Source organism: Manacus vitellinus, unplaced genomic scaffold (genome assembly GCF_001715985.3).
Source record: "Manacus vitellinus isolate BGI_N305 unplaced genomic scaffold, ASM171598v3 scaffold_20_pilon, whole genome shotgun sequence".
Lineage (NCBI taxonomy): Eukaryota > Metazoa > Chordata > Aves > Passeriformes > Pipridae > Manacus > Manacus vitellinus.
The window spans coordinates 13,481,412-13,488,295 of NW_021939471.1; the positions used below are offsets into that span (position 1 = coordinate 13,481,412).

Sequence of the window (6,884 nt, forward strand, 5' to 3'; positions counted from 1 at the left end):
CGCTCCTCGGTGATCCCAGCCTGAGAGCAGACCCTCCGGAACTCACAGCCGGGGGCCGTCCCCGCGGGGCACTGCCCGCTCAGCCGGCGCTCTCCACCTGGGCACGGAGTCACGAGGGGAGCGGGAACAGAACTCCGAAATGCGTCCTGAGGTGTCCTGGGGACGATAGGTTATCACTGAAGGGTACAGCTGCCTTTTCGTCATCCCAAATTGGGAATCTTAATTCCAGAAGACAAACTCTGCATTTTGAAATGTACACCTTGCCTTTAAACAACCATTAATTTCTTAGTCTTAATTCTATAATATTAAGACTACCTAAAGTTTTGGAAAATGCTATAAAATTACATACCCAATAAGTTGACTGCAGAGACAATAAAGGATATGTAAAATACTTGTTCCGTTCTACAGTGCCTCTTGATCCTCATTTCTTTAGCCACATTTTAGTAAGAATTATCTCATTTTATCAAATAAGACTTTCTCACTGTGAAGGACAGATGGCACATGTCACTCTTGTAAGGTAAAATCTTAAATATTTGAAGTATGAGAAAATATGGGCTATATAAATGTATTCATGTTTACAAAGTATGTGAAAATCTTCTGGTGACACTTACTATTATTACTAAGTATATTTTTCACGTAATAGTGGAAGCAGGCTATTAGAGCACTAGCAATAGCAGAAGAGCCAGTAAATACACTGTAACAATGGACTGAGGACTGGAAACAGATGTGGAAGAGAACTGATGCTTTTAAAACGCTGATGAAAGCTCCATTTCTAATTACAGTTGCAAGTTGAATAGCATTGAAATTACAGAAACTCTGAGCAGTCCTGAGAAGTTGAGTGGCTTTGTATTAAGAGATTACAAGAGTCTGAACTAAACTGGTGTGTGCTGTTTGAGTCCTTTCATCACCAGCAGTATTTAGAAGGCTAAAAACACAAGACATGGTGCAAAAGGCTGAGCTTGAACTAGGTATGAGCTAGGCCAAATTAATATATTAGCACCCAACCAAAAAATAAAGTTTCTCTGTAGAGCTCAGTTTGATGCAAAGAACTCATCTCCAGAAATGGAGGTGGGTTATGCTAAGTCAGGGTGCAAAAATCAGGAAGTAATCTAGCAAGTATCAACAAATACATATCAAAAGAAATCTGTTGACAAATCCAAACAATTAGCCAAAACAGGACAAAAAGTGAGTGGTGCTCAGGCCATACCTCCAACAAGCAGCAAGACACAGATGCTCAGGCATCTGTCTCTGGGACAGGAGATTGGAGCAGTGGTTTTTGTTTTTGCGTTCCCAGTCCTTCTTGCTCCCATTGAAAGGACTGTTCTAGCAGAGTGCCCTGTAGGAAATCCTCCAGGGAGATCTCCAGTGATGATAGCTGGCAGCAATGAAATCAACTCCCTGACCACCTTCACCTTTATTCCATATGCCTCTCTCCTCCCCCAGCTTTTTGAGGAAATGCATCACTGCTGTGAGCCTGGCTTCCTGCAGGACCTGCATGGGAATCGTTTCTTCAGCTGGCTTCATCATTAGCAAACTTCTTTCTGGTAATTCTTGTTCCATGCCATGGAAAGATCCCCAGCTTTCATAGATCTTAAGGGCTTACCAGGAGACCCCAAGGTGCTATTCCCTCTGATTTCAGTGTGGAGAGAAGGATGCACTTTCAGATAGGATTTCAAGGGAAACTAAAAGGCAGAATTACACTGTCCCTTGGGCTTTGCATTTCAGAAAGTCAGCCCTTAATAAGGGGTACTTTCACAGGCATGCTCAAAAGATGGAGTAGAGTTTTCCCATAGCCCATCTCTCCACGTGGGCTGCCTTTACCATGTAAGGTATTAAATGCTAGGGTTAAACTGTCCATTGGTTAAACAGGACTAGGAAACATGCCATTTTAAATAGAATGGAATTTGAATAGGATTAATATTCTGCCTAGGAAAAAAAAAAAGACTATTCTTATTAGTTCCCTTATTATTATTTAGACAGCTTTTAATATCTTTTATTCCATGTTAATATTTTTAAAAATATATGGCTATCCATAGCACATAACTATACCTGCAGTACGATTCTTTTGCTGGTATAATTTTTAGGAATATTTTACAAGAAGAATTATGGAATGGCAATACATCTCATGGTCTCATGCATTTTTTCAAGCTGTTTGCTTTTTAACACTATTGTTAGCCACTCAAATTACAGTCTAGCTAGCCATATGTATGACAATGCATAAGATTAAACATAATCATCAGAAAATTGGAGCATTTAAATAAGTTTCTCCAAATTTGAGAGCACTGCTAGGTGTCACACACAGTTCTCAAGTTCATGAAGCAAATTATGGGCTAAATCCAGTTTAAGGTGGATATAATGGTATTATGTGCCAAACACTGACAGCAAACACTCCTCTTCAGAGCACTGGTGAGGGGGTAGAGGACACTGCAGAGTTGATCTGTGTTGCAGTGTAACCTTTCTTCAGCCCAAGACAACCAACTGAGGCCACATGCTGCTCAACAGACCTCATCAGTGCATTTTCTTAGCACACCAGTGGGGACCTTTGCCCAAACCACTGCTCTCTATTTCCATGGAGCAGGTGTCTAACAAGCCAGGCCTTTCCAAGACACAGGAGGAGTACTGACAGTCCTAGATTTGATTAGCAATGGTTGTCTCAAAGAGAACTGTGCAGAAATTTTGCTGATGGGTGAAACCTCAGAAAACTGCTTGTGTGGTATGGCTGGAATTTGAGAATAGGCCAAGCAGTAGTGAGAGATGGGGAAAAAAAACCTCACTGAAACGCCTTCTCCTCGCCTGGCCCACAGCCAGGCTGTGCCTCTGGTGTAACTTAGGGCATCCTGTGGGCTGCTCTGCATTATGCTGCCTGTCAGTGTCTTTAAAGAGCAGTTATGGCTGCTGGGAATGTCTACAATGAAGGAAGACTTGAGTAAGTCCTTCTCTGCCAACACATCCAGTGCCAGGCAGCAGCAGGAGGGTGTTTTTAGCATGACTTTGTGCCAGAGGTTCTCTGTACACTAAACAGTCTGGCAAAGTACACAGACAACAGAAGCAGATGAATCTGGACTAGTATGATCAAATGGATTTCACAGGGCACTTGGTATACCTTTAGGGCAAGTGTCTGCCCATCAGCCCATGCAATCCACTGTTGTTCAGTATGAGAAATGGTGCCAAAATTACTCAAACGTGAGACAAGTTGCAAGTTTTTAGGTTACACACACAGTTCTGTGAGTTTACTAAGGAAAAACCATTTTATATGAGAATCTGAACTCAAAATTGAGGCCAAACTCATCTCTGCAGCTCCAGTGCACTTCCCTGGGAAGCTGGCATGTATGTTTTGTTGTAGTGTCCATGATGGAGTAAGAAACTAAGTTATTTTTGTGACAGTTCAGGTGTCTTACAATAGATTTTCACACTGATGTTAATTACATTCTGCTGACAGTATTCTCTTATTTTCAAGGTAGGTTCAAAGATGTCTAATTGTTGTGTAAACAAGATAAGGTATGATTTCTAGGAACAGCTACGAAGATGCAATAATCGGAGTATTAACATTCACCACTTTGCACTTACAGAAGATACTGCATACTTAATTGACAAATAAAACAATGCTGATGCATTTCCAGCAATCCACATGAGGATAGAAAGAGTTTTCATAGAGTTTTAAGAGGTACAAGAATAGCATTGCTGAAAGCAAACAGGCAATCACAAACTGTATGAAAGCCATTAGATGAATCATTTTCTCCTCCCTTTCTCACCTCCTTTATTGCCTTCTTTCATTCAGCAGGGTCAGATTTTCAGGGGTGCCAGGCCTATTTTAGCACATCTGTCATCCTTGCAGCTGCACTGAGCAGACATCAAAGCAGGTGTGCAGAAAGCCAAACTTTACTATTTTACTCACTGAAGGTGTTAAAGCCCCCAGGCTCTTGCATATCCCTGTCATTCACAGCAGCTGCTGAGGAAGCTTTCCCATGCTCTAAAATAGCTGAGATCTTGAAGTCAGACCTTAATATTCCCACCTTTACCTGAGCTTCCACAGGGGAACTCTGCAGTTTGGCAGGGCAGGGCAGGGCAGAGCCTTTACAGCCCATCCCACTGCTTTCAGCCCAGGGCATCGGGTACCTCCATGGGGATAGGGACATCAGCTCATAGGTCAAAGCCCAAATAAGGAGGAACTATGGGTAGGCAAAAAGGACAATTACCCTGGGCTGACCTTTAAATAGATCTGCTGGGCTGGTGGACAGGGTGGGGTGGGGGGTCCTAGGTGGGGCTGGTCAGGCCCATCAATGCCCCAGGACCCTGACAGTGTCAGCTGCACATGGAGCATGTTTCTCCATGCAAGTGATGGGTTTAGAGCAATGTGTTTCACATAGTTTATGCTTTATGGGATCACAATTTGGCTTTTAAACATAATCTGAGATCAGAGAGCCCTGTAAACAGGAGCTTCCAGAAGGAAGACAACAGTCAATGGGACTTTGCCGTGGCTTCCCTGCCTGTGGTACAGCACAGTCCACAGTGCCTTCCTCTACCCTTCCTGCCAAACTCTGCCTTTGGTTCCCTTGGATCCAACCTGTGTTAATAGGCTGTTTCCATACTTGTCTATATCTTTTTAATCCCTAGTTTACCAGACACTAACAAATCTTTTTTTTAAGCATGGATTAGGACTTCATTGTCAAAACAGCATGAATGTCAAAGCAGCAGTCATGACTCCAACTTGCAGTAGTGGTGGCTGTAAAGTTTCATCCTGATATTTGTGTAGCTCATACTGCAGCAAAATCCAGATCCATCTTGTTAATGAAAATAAGAATAATTGTTCACGGTTTGACTGTAGGCACTGGTTAGGCAAGTCTTCTCAAACTCTAAAGATGTTATCTGGAAAATTAAGGAGCTCCAACTGAGCTCAGTTTCTGGACAAGTGTGGTAAATACTGAGGAGGTTTATTAATTCATCAAAGCTCCTTGTGAGAGGGCCTAAATCCTTTTCTGGAGGCCGGCATAGAAAGAATTAACTTTCCTCTTCTTCCTGTAGAAATGATAATCACAACTGCCTACCCTTCATGGAGGGAAGAAGCAGCTGTAATGAATTATTTATCTGTAACACACTGTAAGAAGGATGTGCTGTGATTAATTGTAAAGCTGCGCAGGAAATGGTTGCCTTGTCCCAAAAGATTTTTGAGATTAAAAATGTGTTGCTATTCCACACTGGGATAAAACCAAAACCCCTTTACAAGATCTTAGAAAGGGAGAGAAAGCAAGACCCACCTACAAAACTCCCTCATCAGTCATATGTGTAGAACTCTTAGAACACCTGAGAAGAAAGTTTGATAGTGAATTCATCAGATACAAACCATCCCATTCAACCTACATACCCCTGGGAAGTGCTTTAAGGAGGAGACCAACATGCGGGAGCAGAGACATGAACCTGGTTGATCTTGTGTGAATGCTGTCTGCTGAGCCAGGATGGAGCTTAGATCTTGGCTTTTCCTGCTGTCCATCTCACTTCAGCAAAAGTCATGACTGCTACCTTGGAGAAGTTTACTGAACTGTTTCATTTTTACAGCTAAATGCTGCAGAGCTGAATGACCTTTTACAAAATTTTTACCTCTAGGTATAAAATTCTTGCCTCTAGATGGGAAACCTTTTCTTAAAAAGCTTACATGGAAGTGACTTTTTATTTTCTGAATCATTTCCCCCATGTGTCTCTAAAATAAGAAGCATTTCTCTAGTTTGTTTTTTTTTTTTGTTGTCAGCTCTTTCAGTTTAGACATAAACTGTAGCCTGGCCATACGGAGCGCCATTCTGTATTTTTAGGGGACGCTGAGAACCGATGCATGAGATACAACATAGCAGAAACTTCAGAAGTTGAATATATTCCATCTAAAATAATTTTCTGGTTCCATAAAAGGAACAAAAAAAAGCTTTGCCATATCTTCATTACAGCTGTAGAAGTTCATACTTGACATAGTTTCTCCCCAGGGTATAACTGTGGTAAGGAAAAAAAATATGCTGACTGAGATAACTTCAATATATATACATTAAAAACATATGGTGTTTTTGGTTGTAGGTATGAGCTGGTACCTCCTGAGACTTGTGAGGAGATGTGGCCCATCAGATTGATCCTTTTCCTGGCATCAGTAGAAGGATGTTACAAAAGCACTGACTGTTCCCTTTGGTCTGTTTAAAGACCAAAGAGACAGAAATAAAAAGCAGTGCAGCAATGATTCTAGAATATTTTGCAAATGAGATGCACTTTGAAGTTTTTTGAACACTGGGACATGTAAAAGGAATGCCTGGTTGAGAAATACTTTGAGCCATATGAACCATATTGTTTCTATGAGTATGCAGAGAGCACAGACTAGCTAAATTTCAGCCTAGTCCAGCCTCTGAGGGGGGGTGAGCTCTGTTGTAGGCCTTAGATCGCAGGTGAGAGACACAACAGCATCACAGATGACAATGACAACCTGCAGACAGGTTGTAATGCTTTTTTTCTTTGGTTTTTTTTTCCTTTCACATTTATTATTACACCACAGTTGTGATAGTCATTTTCTTATATGGCTCTTGCTGCAACAATGTGAAGTCCCAAATCAGATTATGAAATCTCTTTGTTTTGATACTACATTTGAAAAGCAACCAGAACCACCAGGTGGTCCATTTCTTAAGTGAGATGTGACATTAAGAGTGTTCAGCAGCCATGTCTCATTTTTTTTTAACTTTTTGCCTGGTCACATTAAAATGAAAGTCACAGTGCTGGTTACAATTACAAAATTTTACAAAATCTTGGACCTATTATAAGAGATCACCCCTTTGCATGAACTGTGTTTTGAGGTCCAGTCTCTTCCAGCATGAGAAAATGGGTTTGATAACACAATGCCTACTGCACTTTTACTCAAC

General features: G+C 41.4%; 1 long non-coding RNA gene across 1 annotated transcript; it reads left to right on the plus strand.

Annotated features, from left to right (window-relative positions):
• On the plus strand, nt 1–6,542 carry LOC108639493. The gene is made up of 3 exons (XR_001920546.2): nt 1–183; nt 1,444–1,544; nt 6,058–6,542. It is a non-coding gene; the product is annotated as an uncharacterized LOC108639493 (long non-coding RNA).
• Nucleotides 6,543–6,884: the final 342 nt, after the last annotated feature.